This window comes from Salvia splendens, chromosome 10, assembly GCF_004379255.2.
Source record: "Salvia splendens isolate huo1 chromosome 10, SspV2, whole genome shotgun sequence".
Classification (NCBI taxonomy): Eukaryota; Viridiplantae; Streptophyta; class Magnoliopsida; order Lamiales; family Lamiaceae; genus Salvia; species Salvia splendens.
The window spans coordinates 20,512,175-20,532,639 of NC_056041.1; positions in this window are offsets into that span (position 1 = coordinate 20,512,175).

Genomic DNA, 20,465 nt, shown 5'->3' on the forward strand with positions numbered 1-20,465 from the left:
GCTCCGATTTTGTTGATAAGATGTGGGGGATGATTTGCATATGTGTATATATGCATAAAAGATGGCAAGTGGCTTATCTTGCAAGATGCAAGTGGGATATCTGGTAAGAATAAGCTGCAAGTGGCGTATATTCTATCAGAGAATGATGATATCTACTGCAAATCTTTAAATGCAGCATTTAATGTTGTTGATACACATGATCGGCCCTCTTTTTTTTGTTTATTAAATTAATTATTTAAGTATTTGTTCACTTATTCTTTTAATTTGGTGTAGGTATAATCGGTTCAAGTTTGTGGCTGTCCGCGCTGAAGTACCCGATTTTCTTAGAACGCAGGATGTATTAAAATAAATTTTCGTTGGACTTTTGTTGGATGTATCGGACATTAAAATTTGGATTTTGGGATCTTATTTAAATTTATTATATTCATATAAGTGTAATATATTTACGTATTCTATTCACTTTCCTATCGTCAAACAAACAACAACAACAATCTATCGTAGCTCGGATTTAATCGCCTAAAAGTCACTTATATAAATAATCAAGCTAATAATATAGTTTATAATAATATCGGCTTAGCGGGTCGTTACAACTGATGTGAACAAAACTAATCACTATACGCATATATCACAGAAACATCACTTAACCGTGGAACACATCACTCTAAGCATGTTTTTAATTCACTGATGTGAACAAAACAAATCACTATACGCATATATCACAGAAACATCACTTAACAGTGGAACACATCACTCTAAGCATGTTTTTACTTCACTGATATGAAGAAAATAGATCACTATACGCATATATCACGGAAACATCACTTAACCGTGGAACACATTACTCTAAGCATGTTTTTAATTCACTGATGTGAACTAAATAGATCACTATACGCATATATCACAAAAACATCACTTAACCGTGGAACACATCACTCTTAGCATGTTTTTACTTCACTGATGTGAATAAAATAGATCACTATACGCATATATCACAGAAACATCACTTAACCGTGGAACACATCACTCTAAGCGTGTTTTTACTTCACTGATGTGAATAAAATAGATCACTATACGCATATATCACTGAAACATCACTTAACCGTGGAACACATCACTCTAAGCATGTTTTTAATTCACTGATGTTAACAAAACAAATCACTATACGCATATATCATAGAAACATCACTTAACCGTGGAACACATCCCTCTAAGCATGTTTTTACTTTACTGATGTGAATAAAATAGATCATTATACGCATATATCACAGAAACATCACTTAACCGTGGAATACATCACTCTAAGCATGTTTTTACTTCACTGATATGAAGAAAATAGATCACTATAAGCAAGGATCACAGACACATCACTCTAACCATGAAATACATCACTCTAAGCATGTTTTTACTTCACTGATGGGAATAAAATAGATCACTATAAGCAAGGATCACTATATTGCAGAATACGGACAAGGCATGCATCGTCGGGTGGGTGGAGACGTATTTCAAAGACTGCATCTACAACATTCGTGATGAGATTTCGTTCGCTTTCGGCCTCGTCAGCCTCATCTGTTGGGGAGTTGTTGAAATTCCTCAAATCATCACCAATTTCGGAACCAAATCCGGCCACGGAATCTCCATCTTCTTCCTCCTCACTTGGATTCTCGGGTATTGCCATTACTAATACTACTACATACACATTTGTTATGTTCTACTAAATTCAAATCATTTCGTATTCTATTTTCAGGGACATATTCAATTTGATGGGATGCCTTCTCGAACCTGCGACGGTAAGTCTTCAGTTTTGGATTTGTTTAATAATTTGTGGTTTGCTGATTGATTTGATTTTCTCCTGTTTTGGGCGGTGCAGTTACCAGCACTAACCATAGGTCCGCCGCTGCCTCTGGCGCCGATCATGACAGCGCGATCGGCATCCCAGGGATCGCTCATTCTGCTCCTATTTCCAACTTTTGTAAATGACTATTTTGCCCCCGCCTTATTATAGTGAACCAATTCAACCCTTAATTTTCTTGATCATATGTTGAATGTCAGCCCTTGATTTTCTTAATCTTGTGGCTGATATTTGTTTTCTAGTTATGTACTTAATTGACACTTGTCACATATCACTACTATATATATATATAGGATTGTATTCAATGTCGAACTAATTTTAAAGACCGAACTAGAGACCAAATCTCAGCCATCCGATTTTATAATCTTGTGGATATAATAAATCAACGAAATCTTATTATTTTAATTCCAAAAATCAGATGAAGGGTTAAATTGGAATACAAATACTGCAGCGGTTAGTTTTTTTCCTTAAATCATGCGACACAAATTTGGAATTTATCTTCAGAATCGATCGTCTTCAACCATTGCTTCACACCATCGCTCACACCTTCAATTACATCTCCATCACCAATTCACGCCTGCAAGTAGATGAACACGTTTCCATTATGCGGCTGCAATTAACGCACACCATGTCTTTAATTCAGCACCTGCAATTACATCTCCATCGACTGCAATTCAATATATGCAATTCAACACCTGCAATTACATTCACCATCTGTAATTTAATCTCCATTGATTTCACGCCTGCAATTACATCTCCGACTGACCTCGAGTCGGTTACCGCCCATAACTCGGCTCCCAACACCGCGCCTCGGCCCTCCCTACTCGCGGTTTAGCGTTGTTGTTCGGGCACCGTCTCGAGGTCAGTCCCAGGTTGAAATTCACCCGCAACTCGCCCCCAATGTATTGTGCCACCGTCGCCGCTGCTACAATGTCGCTGTTCAATCACTTCATCTTATAATTACTGTACTTCATCTTATAATGAAATAACTTCATCCGAGAAATGGAAACATGTCGGTTAAATGAACCAAATTTTAACAGTCCAAAACAAATAACTTCATCTTATGATATAATTTCTTCATCTGTTTACGAAATGACTTCATCTTATAATGTAATTAATTCACGGTATATAGTTAAAATGAACCATCAAACAAATCGAAACTCAAATCTTGAAAATCAACTCACCACAAAATACACTAAAAATGAATCGAAATTAGAAATTAAGGTATGCAATCACTTCATCGTATAATCACATTATTTCATCTTATAATAAAATAACTTCACCTGAGAATAGAAACATTTCAGTTAAAATGAAACAAATTTCATTTTGATTTCAAATACATATAAAAAATCTTATTCGACTGAGTTAATATACAATGAAAATGGATAGTGTGTGCTTGAATTAATCTTCTTGTTTTGATTTTCGCCATCAATGCATCCGTTTTTTTCCCTTCATATGCGGCTGTGCGCTTGGCCTTGACATTCCTCTTCGCAACAGGCTTCTTGGCATCACACTTCTGATTTAATACAATTGAAAATACACATATTAATCAAATATTCAAAATTTGAACCTCCCCAAAAAATAATATAATAACTTCATATTCTAATTTAAACCTTCCAAAAAATAACTTCATAACGTAACAATAATTTCATCTTATACTTTTTATTACTTCATCTTATTATTTAATAACTTCATATTCTAATTTTAAATTTCCAAAAATTTAAAATTCGAACCAAATTTCCACACCTGTTAAATTTTTTGGAGAAATCCTATTGACAAAACTCATCAAACGGATAAATTAATCCATATTGTCCAGAAATCCCTTCATGTTATACAAAAATCAATTCACATTACGAACTCATCAAACGGAAAAAATAATTCATACTATCTAGGAATCCCTTCATTTTAAGCAGGAATCAATTCACATTACAAACTTAGGATGAAGCATATTTACCAACTCATAGTTTCTAAGCAAAAAAAGTTGCAGAACACTCAGAAAATCAAAAATTGACAACTTAAACAGTACACTTTTTTTTGAAAATCAAAAACTTCTCTTATGGATCAGTTCTAAATTCTTCTTTGTTACTATCAACACTAATCTCCTTAGGATGTGCCTATTTGTTTTCTCTATGTACAACAAGTTCAAAATAAAAAGTCATAAATCCAGTAACAACACACATAAATCATAAATCAGAAATCAGAAAGAAATACCTCAGTTGATGTTGAACTAAATTACCATATGCAGTGAACTTTAAAACGAGAATCAGAAAATATAAAGGATGAACTAAATTACCATATGCACTAAACTTATTTGAAGAACTACGAGAATTCGAAAACACAAAATATAAACAAAATTAACAAATGCTTTGAACTCACTGACTCCAGATGAAGTTTTGGAGCGCAACATCCGTTCATCTAAAACCAAAATTTTCGAGGTTAGGTTGTAAGGTTTTCGTAGATTGTTGTTTTCTAGTTCTTGTCTCCACCATGTTGAAATTCCACAGATAAGCTGTGGTGGAGAATGCCGACGGAAGGAATTAAACAGTGAATGAGTGAAGAGAATGGGAGTAAGACACACCGCGTTGGGGGAGAAGAGAGTGGGAGGAAGATGAAACGTTGAGCAGGAAGATTGAAAGGGTGACTTTTGATTTTACCCTAATACAGTCTCCCTTGATTGACACTAAATTCATTTTTACCCAATTACACTCATTTACAGAATGACTAAGATGCCCTTTGGCTGAACAATTTAATTCACAGGATGAATTACGAATTTAAGATGTAGGAGCTCTAATCTCAGCCACTAAATTAAAATCCATTGGCTAATATTTAGTCTCTAGTTCTACACTAAGAAGGTGTTGTGGGAATAAGGGGACCCTCCAAGGGTTGTGCTTAAAAAGAAGATTTGACTGAAAAGCTGCGGAGGAACTTAACACACCCATATATATATATATATATATATATGGCAGCTAGATGGGGTATAAATTTATTGTGCCCCATGTCGATACGTTAGAGGTTGCAATGGAGCAATAATTGCCACGTCTACAAATGCCAAATCCAGCTACATTTATTTATTTAAACATCAAAATGCTTTGGCCAACTTTCAACATTAAAATTACCCTAAATGCATTGCATGTACTATCTAAATATAACATATTTATTTATTTTTCGTTTATTTATTTGGTAACCACTATCCCACCTAGCCATACCAAAGAAAAAAGCAACCCAATCTTGAATTGCTGTTATTTCGAGTATCATTATTCTCCAACTAGTAGGCTAGTAGGTATGGCAATATTAATTTAGGTCGAGGAAATTGCATTAATTAGTGGTGTTTGAATCTTTATACTTTTGCAACATTATATAAAATACTAGTATTAGTGAATTTTGTGACAATTGTCCATGTAAAACATTTTTGTTATAAATAAGTGTTGCGGTATAATTTTATTTTATTTTATTATCAACTTTTTTATTATTTTTCCCTTTTTCCTCTTATTTTATGATTAATTAAGATTTTTATGTAAGAATTTATTTCGAATACATTTATATAGAATAATTACAGTTTCTCTTTTTGTAACATGCTTTTTTTGGTGATTTTATAAAATACTAGATATTTCATTGTAGATGATGCAATATGAATCACATCTTTATATTACGTGTCCAAGGTTACATCTTTACAGATATGCGGTTAACATCTTCTAATAAACATTAAAAAAGTGACCTATAATTATAAATTATAATTAGTATGTGGAAATTAGTCCAACAACTCAATTAATGTTAGATATGCTAGGCATGATTATGTTCTTACCAAAAAGCAATTCAGTTATGGTCTTTTGATTTGGACACCTTAAATTTGAATGTGATTTTAGGTGAATGCATCAATAATAGTAGTTATGGTTCATCAATTAATTTGTTGGGCCATAATATAGGATACTGCCACAGCTACTAATTAAGAATCGATTAATGTTGGTAATGTATTACTTCATTATCCAGTATTCCAGTGTATTTAATAACACAATAATAAAAACGTATGATCTATGGTGAGGTGTCGATAATTTATTACATTTGCAATTACTTCTCTTATCGAAAAATTAAAAGAAATAAATTTTATAATAGGCAATATATATAGAGTAGAAAATTTGAGTTGGGGCAAATGGCCCTCTAATGCTCTTATATGGAGTAAAATAGTTTGATGCTCACTTAAATAGCTACTGAACTATAAGAATTTATCTAGATGATTTGACGAACTACATAAGGAAACATTTACCGTTTTTTCAGATCTCCAAAATTCGATGAATTCAAGTTTAAAAAAAGGTGACCTATGTTGTTGTTACTTGTTACGTGGTGGATAATTTATTTTAAGGGGTATTTTAGTAACTTAAATTCCAATAATAATTTACTATAACTCTACTACTATTACTTAGTTAAATTTGATAATTATGAATTTGCATGTCGGAGCTTTAATCATATGGCTAATTCATTTTATATCTTTGTTATGCCTTTTTGACTCATGGAAACAATCCAAAACAACACAAAAAAAAATAAAAATATACCACAAACGCGATAAATGATAATATCTACAAAAAAACGAAATGAAACTAAATAAGTGCAAAAGTAGAGCATAAAATAGACATTTGTCAATATTTCACCATGTAGATAGATGATTAGTCAATTCCATCAAATAAAATTATCGTCCAAACAAAGATTAATGAAGTTCACATGGGTAAATAAGTGAAAAGAGGCCCAAGTAAAAAAAAGGTGGCGGCATCATGTGAAGTTGCTATTGGTTACTTTTGATAGAGACAATGATTAAGTCAAATTTTGTCGATATATCCAAATAAAAAAATAATAGTAATAACAATAATGATGTAACTTGTGTTTGGTGTGGTGGGATTGTCGAATTAGATCTCGAATATTCTATTTGCTTATCTGTCAACCCCTGCTTACTTTCACCCAAAACCACACAAAAAATCACCATATAAACCAATCTCTTTATTTATTAATTCTTTCTTATAATAGATATTTTTCTTTTCATATGTTGTAATTTAAGTAATAGCTAGAATGTTCATTCTTTCGTCCCAATTGCCTGTTTTAATTGTTTATATTGTTTGATTACATGCATAATTATGTGCTATTTTGTCACTGTATGCTAAAATAGACAAACTTAGTATTTGTATAATTCTCACTTAAAACAGCACATTATTGCAATGACCAAATAATATGTAGATATATACATTTATTCTTTCTGAAGTACTCATATTTTGATGATTTTGCAAATGGGAGGTAGTTTTGATTGTTTCTAATTTAATCCATATGCAAAAAAAAAGCTAACGCATATAGTTATGTTGTTATTTTAGGAATAAGTTTGAATTAAAAAGAAAAAATCAATACTTTATTTCTCTGTTATACTACTTACATTCATATGTGACAAATAATTACTATTATCATAGTATTGTTTTTATAGACTTCTATTTTTAGGTATATGATAGTGTAAATAACAAATAATAATTGATTTAAAGATGGTAAAAGTTACTATACTATTTATTAGATTTGAAATGAATTAGTAAATGTTACTACTATTTCTTTTTTGAAATGAATTACGTTTATGGTGTAGTTAAAACTTTCCCAATAAATTTAATAATCAAAAAGTGTGTGCGCGACAAATAAAAAAATTGAAATGAATAAGTAGTACGTAACTTTTTATTGATCTACTGCAGCACAGTAACAAAATACAAAATTGAACTTGGCAAGAAAGCTAAGAATAAATTGAAACATAATAGTTTTGGGTTTGCGTGTACCCGATTAGTTGGGTTCGAGGACCTACATCGGGTATTAGGGTACCAAATTCATATGCGCGTCGAGTATCATGTAGGATATTTTAGAAATTTTGGGTTTGGGTATCCGAATTTTCGGGTTGTGGTTAAGTACCTGAATTCGCAGGTCTAAAAATGCTAGAAACTTTGTGGAACATACGAAACTGAAAATATGTGATAAACTTTATTTCCGGATTGAGTATTTTATATTGATTGAGATTTATAAATTGAGTATTTTATATTGATTGAAATTAGCATTAAATCCTCAAGTATAAAACAAACATAGTTTGATGTAGAAAATGTTAAAAATCATATGTTATCATTCAATGTATAAAATATGTAGGCTGTTCAAAAGGATAGTGCACAAATTAGATTGATTCTGAATTCTTGTTGAATTGTGTTGTTGCCATTTTGCCCCTATTTTAAATCTACATCCAAAAACCTATTGGAATCGTATGCCCGGTCAAGGGACTCTGACCAATAATAGTTCCAAAGAGACATTTAATTTTGTGAAATTAAATGATATAGCGTCGATCTACGTTCGGAGTAGATGACCGTGGTATATTCATCTTCTCAAATCCAATTCCCGGTGAGTGAGAAATAATGGATTAAAGTCGTGCAAAATTGCGAGTCATTTAATTGAGCTATGAGAGAAGTCATGAGATTAATTAAGTGAGTTGATTATCTCACGTTGAAAGTAACAAGCTTATTAAATAAATATTTAATAAGAAGGATTATTACATGTAATAATTGTAGTGGACTAAGATAGGCTGTAGAGCCCACACAGGCGAGTCGCAGCCCGCCCCGCCCCGCCGCGAGCCTCGAGCTTCGAGCCTGTGCTCGTGCCCGTGTCCTTGGACTTGGATCTTGGCAATTGATCTTTGGACTCTTCTTTGGGCCTAGTTGTGGGGCTCGGTGCATGGGTTCGACCCAAGGCTGGTTGGTCTAGTTCTTTTTAGAGCACCAGCGTTTCCACGTCAGCGAGCCAAGCGGGATGACACCTCGTCAATATGACGCGGTAAAGCCTACGTGGCTGACACGTGATGAAGTCCACGTTGTGACGAACCTAGACGCGCAGCGTTTCCCGATACGTCCGTCCAGGATCAGCCTCTCCAGCTCTCGCAGCGGTTTATAACGCCTTGTAATTCTCGGCGGTTACAGGCTCGCAATGATGACAGCCATCACGGCTGGTTGACCCCTGCAGTGGACTGAGCCTATAAATAGGCTAGCCATTCATTGCATTCCTACACCAATTCACAAGCATACACATCATAAGCTCTCTCCCTCTGTGCATTGTCTTTTATGTCGAAGCCCTGCCCTCTCCTCCATCCAGTTCGCCGGAGCTCTGCTGATTGCAGTGCTGCTTCATCAGAGACGAAAACCGTTTTATCTTTGGGGACGACACGCCAATCCGAGAGCACTACCGGGGCATATCTCGTCTTGTGGAAAGAGGCCTTCTCGACTCGTCTTATTTCCTCATTTACAGTTTACTGTTTCGATTTCCACTTTGTAATTCGTTTCAGTTGTTCTTTTGGATTCCTTCTTTTGGGTTGTATTACGCCCGGTTTTATCTCTTGTAATCCAGAAACCAACAATCGCAAGACGAAATAGAACTTGCCTTTGAAGGAATTTGGACATAACTGAACCTAAATACTTTCAAAACCTTAACACATTCGCTGGAGATGTCGACTGAATCCAACACTATCGCTGCCACCACCGCTGCCGCAACTCCATCCATCATGTCGACCACTGCACCGGTCAACACTTCGTCGAATCCGACGATGATCCCAACCCCTGGGTTCACCTCTTCATCAACACTCTCATGGGGGTTTTCGAACCCCTTTGGGCCTACTGTTGGATCCCACCTTTAGTGGGTCGGTTGGTTCCACTTTTAGTGGTTCTATCGGATCCTTTATTGGATCGAGTGTTAGGGCCTTCGGGTTCAACATGAGTGTCGGTTTCTTCGGGTCCGGTACGACCATGGCAAGTTCTATGCCCAACATGAATGGTGGGGTCTCTATGCCCAACCAAGTTGTTGGCTCATTTGGGGGCAACGGGATTGGTTCCTTTCATGTACCAAGTGCGGCACATTTGGCACCAAGAATGATGCCACCTGCAGAGAAGCCACCAAAGTTTGAAGGATCTGACTTCAAAAGGTGGAACAAAAAGATGTTGTTTTATTTAACGACATTGGGCATCGTGAATTTCCTCATGGAAGACGAGCCGCCTGCGCCAAGTGATTAAGAGACAAGGATCGAAGTCATGGCAGACTATGAAGCTTGGCAAAACGGAGATTATCTTTTGTAAAAATCTCATTCTAAGTGCTTTAGATTATAGTTTGTACAATGTATACTCCGTTGTAAACACATCAAAAGAGATGTGGAAAAGCCTAGAAAAGAAGTATAGTATCGACAATGCAGCAGGTACTGAAAATGTTGTAGTAGCCAATTTTTTGGACTACAAAATGGTCGACTCCCGACCCGTCATAGAACAAGTTCAAGAGTTACAAATGCTCATCCACGCACTCGTGGTTGAAGGTATGGTCTTGCCTGACAACTTCACAAGGTGCACGATCATCGAGAAGCTTCCTCCTAGTTGGAAGGACTTCAAGAGCTACCTCAAGCACAAGCGAAAGAGAATGACTCTTGAAGACTTGATTGTGAAACTGCGCATCGAGGCCGACGTGCGCAAAAGCGATCAGAACGCTAGGAGCCAAGACCCACTTGAGGCCAAAGCCAACTTGTTGGAACGGGGCGGTCCCTCCAACAAACGCCCTCGCCCAAATCAGAAAGACAAAGGGAAGGGGAAACAGCCTGCAAAGAAGTTTGGAGGCGACTGCTACAAATGTGGCAAACCTGGCCACTTTGCTAAAGATTGCCGCAGGAAAAAGAAGAAGAAGCCGGCCGCCCACGTCGTTGAAAAGGAGTTCAAGGACTGGGATGAAAGTGACCTCATTGTTGTGGTCACCGAAGAAGTGAACCTTGTTGATAACAAGGGTGGCTGGTACATTAACACTGGCGCTACTGCTCATGTCTGCTCCGACAAAGCAAGTTTGCCTCCTACACTGCTGTTGAAGGGAGGAAGATCAACATGGGGAATCAAGCATCGTCCGAAGTCCTCGGCGTTGGCAACGTGATTCTCATGATGACGTCCGGGGTCTCAATCACTTTGAAGGATGTGATGCACGTCGCAAGAGCCTAGTGCCAGGAGCAATACTAGTTAATAAGGGGTTTAAACATGTATTTGGGTCTGATAGGCTTGCATTGTACAAGTTTGGAAAGTCACTCGGAAAAGGTTATGTAACCGATTGACTTTTCAAGCTTAGTGTGGCTACACGCCTTGTCCCAAAGTCATTGGCTAATAATAATAAAACATCTACCTCCTCTTACTTGACCGAGTGTTCAAATTTGTGGTATTGTAGATTGGGACATGTAAATTGAAAAGCTATTAAAAGATTAGTAAATTTAGATTTACTAAAGGCTAATGAAGTGGATACTCAAGACAAATGTGAAATATGTCTTGAAGCTAAAATGACCAAGTTACCTTTTCACTCGGTTGAACGGAGCACAAAACCTCTTGAATTAATTCACACTGATATATGTGATTTAAAGTTGGTGCAAACTAGAGGTGGTAAGAAGTACTTTATCACTTTTATAGATGATTGCACAAGGTATTGCTATATTTATCTTTTAAGAAGTAAATATGAAGCAATTGAAGCGTTCAAAAATTATAAGAACGAAGTTGAGAATCAACTTGGTTGTTAAATCAAAATGATTCGAAGTGATAGAGGAGACGAATATATAGCCCCGTTTGAGGAGTTATGCAATGAAAGTGGTATAATTCATCAAATAACTGCTCCATACTCACCACAATCTAATGGTATTGCAGAACGTAAAAATCGAACTCTAAAAGAGATGATGAATGCGTTACTACTTAGTTCAGGATTGCCCCATAACATGTGGGGGGAGGCTATCTTGACAACCAACTATATCCTAAACAAAATCTCACTCAAAGGAAAGGACATCACGCCTTATGAGTTGTGGAAAGAAAGGAAACCATCCTACAAATACCTCAAAGAGTGGGAGTGTTTGGCGAAGGTGACGGTTTACTGTTTCGATTTCCACTTTGTAATTTCATTTCAGTTGTTCCTTTGTATTCCTTCTTCTTTTGAGTTTTATTACGCCCGATTTTATTTCTTGTAATCCAGAACCAACAAAACCCACATTCATGCATATTTTTGCACTACTATTATGCAAATCAACCATACTATGTGAATACCAAATGCCTAGGCTTAGACCTTCCAAAATAAGTAAGATTCAAATTTAAAATATTTGACAATTAATCTCATAATTACTCACTTTACAACTATTACTCCCTTTACCACTAAACTACCTATAGAGTGATAATTTTCCTTTTACTACTAGGTGTGAATATATATAATCCTCTTAATCTTATGTTTAGGAAGGATTTGGATCACCTGTTATGGATCTCCTGTTGTGGCTGCTGTTACACACAACAATTTTTTAAAATAATAAAATTAATATTTTATATATTATTTTAATATTATAATTTATTATTAAAAATGTACACTTGGAGCCATAGTAGGGGATCAAATCCTCAAATATTGTGAGAATGGATAATCATGTTCAATCTTTCATCGAGAAAGATTTACTTGTTGAATTAGTGTAGCACATAAGTTGGAATCTCTTAAATACGAAAATAGCAAAAAGGAGTAAAACTTGACGTAACGAAATCAAACAATTATAAGTCGGTTGTCAAAATAGCAAATAAGCAAAAATTAGGTGATCAAATATTATAATCTCCACCTTGAAAATATACACCTCCGTCGTTATAACTTATAAATAGGAGTAATATTTACGTGACATTTGACTTTTGAGGACCTCCCAGCAAAATGACTTAACATTTGACTTTTCAGGACTTCCCAGCAAAAATGACTTAGTTTTGTTTTTTCCCTCAAAATTCATCCTTAGATTTTTATATTATTGTTTACAAAAAATGTAATCGATAAAACAATCTACTTATATTAAATATTTAATTAGCATGATTAGTTGCATAATTATGTAATTCGACTATCAACTAATCACCGTATCATCTTTATAATGCATATTTATTTATAAAAATACCCTTACAAAAATAGTTATCGCGGTATTGTTCGTACTCAAGTTTATGTATTTTTGCATTTTAGTCACAATCTCAGTTTATCCGAATCAATTATCAATCCAAGTATAAAATTAACTAATTCACTAAATTCAGTCATATTTTATTCTATATTTTATTGTTCTAAACAGTTGATACATAATAATGATGTAACTTAAACCAAATTTTCAACCTGGCATAGAACCAATGCATTGTACTAATTTTCTACCAATCGAGAGGAAAAAAGACATTTCCTACCCAACGAAAAGTACAAAAAGTAGGCTTGTTTACTAATTTTCGTGTAAGAGAAAAAAGATTGTGAGATAAATTAAGAATACATGGTGTTCAAGCTTATTTTCTCATAAAATATTATATACCCCGATTTAAAATTTTATTCTTTTCAATATAAATCTTTAAATGGGATACTTCATGTCTTGAAAAGGGATTAATTATGAAGTAGTAAATTATAACATTGAGTAAAAGGGATTAATTATTCATATGAGCTTAAGATTATAGTACTAAGAGCATCCACAGTGGGGCGGACGATGCATCGCATAGTACTAAGAGCATCCACAGTGGGGCGGACGATGCCCGATGCATCGTCCGCGCCCTATGCTTCGTCCGCGGACGATAGGTGTTGGAGCACGCATCGTCCACGGTATCGTCCGCCCCACTGCGGACGATGCAACGCGTTTTACATTTTTTTTAATTCTTCAAAATTTATATATATAAACTCTTCCATTTTTCTTCCTTTTATAATGGCATATTCTCTCTTTTCTTTTCTTTGTTATACTAACGATGTGGGACAATGGTAAATATAAACTAAAATGGTCTATTCTCTCCTTTATTTGTTATACTAGCGATGTGGGACAATAGTAAAAATAAACTAGCTTAATTATTTTTTATATACAGTTATTTAATAGCTACTCTATATAGGAACTTCTAAAAATACTATTTAATAGTTGTAATCTATTAATCTCGGATAAATTTATAGTTGACAAAGAACTCTATTAAGATTTATTTAGCCTCAACTTTATATCTACTGTACTAATATTTATAGAATCTAGGAATTTATGGAAATATTATTCTAAGAAAATAGAAAAAGAAATTAACAAGCTAGGCTGAAACTATTTGCCAACATCTCATAAAATAAAATATAAATTAATTTTATAAACTATATAAAACAATCATATTAACCTATTTGTATTGTTTGAATTTAAATTTAAATTATGCCTCACCTTCAAATTCACCTTCATTATTATTGATTTAAAACATGGTTTTAAATCAATAATAACGCAAGTTGGGAATGATGTAGAGTATGCCGTTTTTATCTGTAGTGAACTTGTTTTTTATTTCTAACTCTTGTAACTTTTTTTTTAATTAAGTAATGTAGGATTTGCCTTTAAATCGTAGTGCTTTTTCATTATTTTGCATGACATATTTGAAAATATAAAATTAATTAATAAAACAATAGTGAAAACTATATGGCAGTCTTTAGGGCGTCCCACTAAAAGGGTAGGAGAATAGAATGATGATGTGGCGGAGCATAAAGCACTCCATTGTAGATGCTCAAATAATTTTTTGTGAAATAAAGTGAGAAATCTGAAACGAACAATAATAAATCGAATATGTGACACAAACATTATTGAGTATTGCCCACGTGCTGAAAGTGGGGAATCCGTGGAATAATATTTATACCACTTTATTTATGGAGTCCACATACACGACTAAACAACGTGATAATTTTTGGCATTAAAATATTCAACTCATCCAACGGCTACTAGGACTTTTCAATAGTATTTCATTTTCGTCACTAAAATTAATATGGATCATTAAAATTTTCATATCTATAATTACCTTAACAATATTTCTGTAGAACTTATCAAAGATCATTTTGACCTACAAAAGACTAGTGTGACTGTGTGAGTATAATAATGTATGATTTCTACATGTATTACATAACTACTACTACTACTATACAATAAAGTATGATTATAATATTGAACTACCACATCAATATAGCTACAATGAATATTAATAATTAAGTCCTCAATCAATAATTTATCTTGCAAATACTAATGTAATACTTTAAATTATAGGTTAAACTTTATGTTGTAGATTATATATTATTATTATATCAGTAAATGATTAATTTTTATTTGCAAATTCTGAATTAGCTATTATGTTTATTGTAATTTGAATTTAATGAAGATATTTCCAGAATTTTAATATTTTTTAACAAAAACTTAATTTAATACTCCGAAAACTTAACAAGTCTAATTCTTGCCATAGTGTAAATTAAGTTGGTTGGAATTGATATATTAATGTGCATAAATCATATTGAGAAGGAAATGTTTTTATGTGGAATTAATACAAATAATACTTAGAGATTTATAGTTTTTTTTCTATACAAAGAAAAGTTCAAGCTCATACAAGACGACCAAGAATACTTAACATAACACAATCTCCTCAATAGAAATAATAAGAGAACAAACTCAAATTAAGTCTAAGCAATGCTGATTCAACAAGAAAAAAAAGAAACAACTAAATTATTCTTAGTCTCCATAACATAAGGGACCAAAGAGATGAGTACATAATACTAAAGAAATAAACGAAATCAGTAAAAAAATTGTTCTTAGTCTCCAATACATTCTATAATAGCATTCAAATCTCATGTTCGTGAGATAATTGAGAGTGGAAATTTGGAGCAAACTTCCAATCCATGAATAATCTTTTCTATCTCTGAGTCCTAAATTGTTTCGAATCATCTAAAAAAAATCATTCTATTTCAAATCCTACAAAATAAAGAGATCTAATCTAATAGGAGTATGAAATAAACGAGTAATCATGCACAGAATTGATTACTTAAAACACGGAAACAATCGAATGTGAAAAACTCTTTTTAATAGTAACAAAATAAGTAACAATTAAATGTGTTCATACTTCAAATAAGTAAAACAGTATGGTTGATTATGACTCCCCATATTGGTGTCTCATTTAAAATCTTATGGCAAACTCAATCACTACAACAATTGCAATAATTTAACAATAGTAGTACTACATTATTTTGAATAAAAATTAATTGAATAAACTAGAGTTTCGCATTGCTCGAGTAAGTTTGATTAAATCGATAATGGTAAATAAAATAAAAATTTATCTACAACTTTAAATTTAAAGAATGGGAAATTGCAGCCGACACAAATATGTAATGGTAAATATATGTAAATTGTTTAATTATAAAATTGGAGACAAGTTGAAGGAGGAGGTGATGTCGGGAGGTACAACTACTTTTTTATTTATTATTTAATAGAAATAATAAAAGATATGAAATGGCAGGGGGTGGGTGGTGTGTGGGGGGTGGGCGCAAATGCATTATTTGGTGCACAGCTGGAATTAGCGGATCACAGCTGGCACTATATACGGGAAGAAAGATGCAGCAGAGGTTTACGCAGCTACTCAGTCGCCGTTTCCTCAATAGTCCCTTCTCTCTCACACACAAACACACACACACCCACACTGCGCGTGTATATATCTATATATATGAGTGAAAAAAGGAGTGGAATAAATATGTGGGAGGATCAAAGCTATACACACAATTGTCAAAATGTCCATATTCTCCTCCTTTCTTCTTATAATGCCTCTCGGCTAGGGATGTCAATCGAGTCGGCCCATCAGGTTTCGAGTCAACACTACTTGGGTTGCGGGTCAATCGGGAGCGGGCTAATCGAATTGAGATTTTTTCGGGTTATAAAAGTTAACCCTAACCTTAAACGTTCGGGTTTCGGGCTGGCCTAGCGGATTAATCAGGTTGCTACCGATAAAATTAACATGCGATCAATCCAATAAATAATGACGAAAATTATTTATATTTATAAAATATAAATATTTAATTATGATATATTTGAGATATATACTTAAACTCAAACACAAACATGATCAAATACTAATATTTGAGATTTGTGTAAAATAAAACATAAATTTAAATATTTTAAAGCATGTTTTACAAATTTAAATATTTATTAATGAATTAAAAGTTTCTAATTTATTTATTTATTATATTATATTAATAAAAATTTAATATATAATTTATATATTTAATAGAAAATTGAATGTTATTTTTTTGTTATCTATATTATAAAAATAATCAATGAAAGTGTCCAATTAGGAGTCAAACAAATAGAACAATAGAAATTTTATCGGGTTTTCGGGTCAGCCCATCGAGTTTTCGGGTCTGACCCTAACGGGTTGCGTGTTAATCGGGTGCGGGCTAATCGGGTTGTAATTTTATCTAGTTAGAAATTTTCAACCATAACCCTATAAATTTGACGGGTTATTCGGGCAAGCCCACGGATTACGGGCTGCATTGACATCCATTCTTTCACCTTTATGGGTTTATTAAGCAATTAAATTTGATTAATTATGTACGTCAAAGTTAGGGCACATCTCAATTTTACAAATATGGCCTTGCTACTATTTTTTACGACAGTACTAATATCGTTATGCAAAAAAAGCCGAGCCTTCTGACCAATACATTGTTTGATTTTTATGGTATTATGAATTTGAAATATTTAAAACAAATATAACAATATTTCTTGATTTTCGTAGGACTTATATATGGAAAAGTAGAAATGTGTATTTTTTTATTGATAAACGAATATAAATTTAAGGGTATTTCCCGACCCAAATCTCATACTAATAGCTCAAATCTTTCTAGTGTGTTTTGTTCTTACTCACATGCTTCCTAAGAGCATCTATATCGGTGCTCTTAGCTAATAGCAAGCGCCGCACTGTCGGCACGGCGGGCGAGACCCCTGCTCGCTGCTGTGCTCTTGCCAACGACACGACCCTACTCTTAGCTAAGAGCACCGCCGTGCCGAAGAGCACGCCTACGTGGCGCATTTTGATTGAGCTCGTTTTTATTCCGTTAATTTTTTTTAAAATTCATAAAAAATTGAAAATAATCCAGAAAAAATAAAAAAAAAATCAGATTCCCAAAAATATAGTCTTTTCCCAAAATTTTTTTGATTTTTTTAATAAATTTTTTATCCCAAAATCATCTATAAATACCCACATTCATTATCCATTCTTTACATCAAATTATCTCTCATTCATACTTCAAAAAAAAATTTGATTATGGATTTAATTATGTAATTTGTAATTTTTAGGATTTTAATTATGTAATCTGTAATAGTATTTCGGGTATTTTTAATGCATTTTAATATTGTGGAAATGTTTTTAGTAATTGAAGTATTTAAACTGAATAATAGAATGATGGTACTCTTGAGCATGCTCTTGCGGAAGAGCATGGATGTGGGTGTTGTGCTCTTGCGGAAGAACATGGAGTAAAATATGAATAAAAGTGGGTACGGGCCCACATCCATGCTCTTTGGCAATAGCATGGATGTGGATGCTCTGAGCAACATCTTTTACTAACATTTCTCGAAATTTTCAAGCCAACCACGCCTAGTTTTGGAGTTCTTATGAGATGGATGTTAGAAGAGAATATGAGCATATATCAAATATGTTAAGCTCTCATCAAATATGCAGTTTCCATATCTACATATCATCGGAATCTATCTCTTTTGGGTGTGTTTTAGTTCATCCATGCCCCTCCGTTTCATATATAGAAGCAACTCCTTAATTATTCATGTGTACCGACATCAACCCTTACTCTTGCCCCACGGTGTTATGATGGACTCAAACTTGCTATCTTTAACTTTAGTATAAATGTGCATTTTGTTACAAACGTGTGTGCTGCTCAGAATGTAACTACAAATTTTTAATTTGTAAAAATTATAAGAATCGTATTTAAAACCTTTTAGAAATAGAAAGATAAAATAGAAGAGGGAGCGGAAAAGTGGTGCGTGGTGTGCCAAATTACCAAAAAGAAAGAAACCTATATTTTTATGAATAAATAAAAAGTTGAAAAAAATAGAATATTAATTGTGGAAAGAAAGCTAATAGTTTTAATTTCGGGACAATTTTGTCATTGTCAAGCTTTTCGATAATTAAGTAATTTATTAAAAGCAGAAATAGAATATTGTTTTTAATAGATCAAAATCGAAAAAAAGTGAATATTGATTGTGGATAGAAAAGATAATTATATACTCCTACTACAATTTCAGGACAATTTTGTCACTTAAGCTTTTTTGAAAATTAAGGAATTTTCTATTTTTATTTGAATTATCAATGTACATCAATTCATCTAATTGGGTTACTTGTTTATGAAGACTCTGATCCAAATATAGTACTCCCTCCGTTTCTTCATAGTTGGGTCATTTTTCCATTTCAGAAAGTTTCTTCATAGTTGAGTCATTTTCATATATAGTACTAATTATTTTCTATTTCTTACTTTACTCTCTCTTACTTTTTTCTCTCTACTTTATTCACTTTCTACTTTATTATCTCCACTCTTTTCTCTCTCTTACTTATTTTATCTATTTATTCAACACACTCAACATCCATTTCTTAAACTCTGTGCCGAAAAGTTTCACTTCAACTATGGTGAAACGGAGGGAGTAAATTTTACAACGAATAGAAAATTTGGGCTGCGTAGATAACTTTTTCATGCTAAACTAGAAACGTTGCTTTCTATATAAATACACAATACTATAGTTAGCTTTTGCGAGAGAATTTAATGTGCTTCTTGTATGGAGTCAAACATTTAAATAAAACCAAAATTAATAAGCACGATATCAAAATGATGGAGTACTTATTATAAGAAAATATTGCCATGTCGTGCATTAAATTATAATGTCAATAGCAAACAAAAACTAAACGTATTAACAAACGTAAAAACACCGACTAATTATCATAATTAATTACTACTCCTATATTATATACACATATATATATGCGAGATTTGTCGAATCATCGGATTTTAGAAAAAGGTGCAATATATGCCAAATTATTTTGGTAACTAGAGTCGAAAGTATACAAAATCAAATATTGAAAATTCCATTTTTTCTAAATTTCAAAGATAAACCACACTAAATATGGAAACAATTTAATTATAGTAAATTAACGAAATTAAAATTAAAAATGGACACGATATTCGAAAAGAAAATACTACAAGTTGACGGTGATATTAGTAAATTATGAAGAGCAGAAGGCAAAAACCTACAGCAGCCCATTCCATTCCTTAAAAGGCAGTGGCAAAAGTGTCATTTGAGGCGAAAATTTCTCAAATTTCTAAGAGCATCCACCGTGGTGCAGAATTCCCGTCGGAATTCCCAAAAACACCTTCTGCCACGTCATAAGGAATTTCCACTACACAGTGGCAGAATTCCCGAAAGAATTCCCACAATTAAAAAAAATTCACAAATTCACAAATTAGACAATTTCCGGAAGTAAACAATTTGGTACAAATGAAATGAAGTTCAATTAGATGTATATATAGAAACAAAAAAAAATATTTAATGCATTAAACGGGAATTCCGCGAGCGTCAACGCAATGGCGAACGTCCACGCGAAATTCCGCGGAACGCCGCGGAACTGCGAATTCCTTTGCGGAATTTCGTATCCGTGTCTGGGACGCGCAATGGCGGACGTCCGCCACGAAATTCCCACGCCCGTGGGAATTCCGTGGTCAAACCAGAATCCAGCAAAAAGGTGAACAAATCAGGCATTCCACCGTTTGCCGAGGTTAGTTT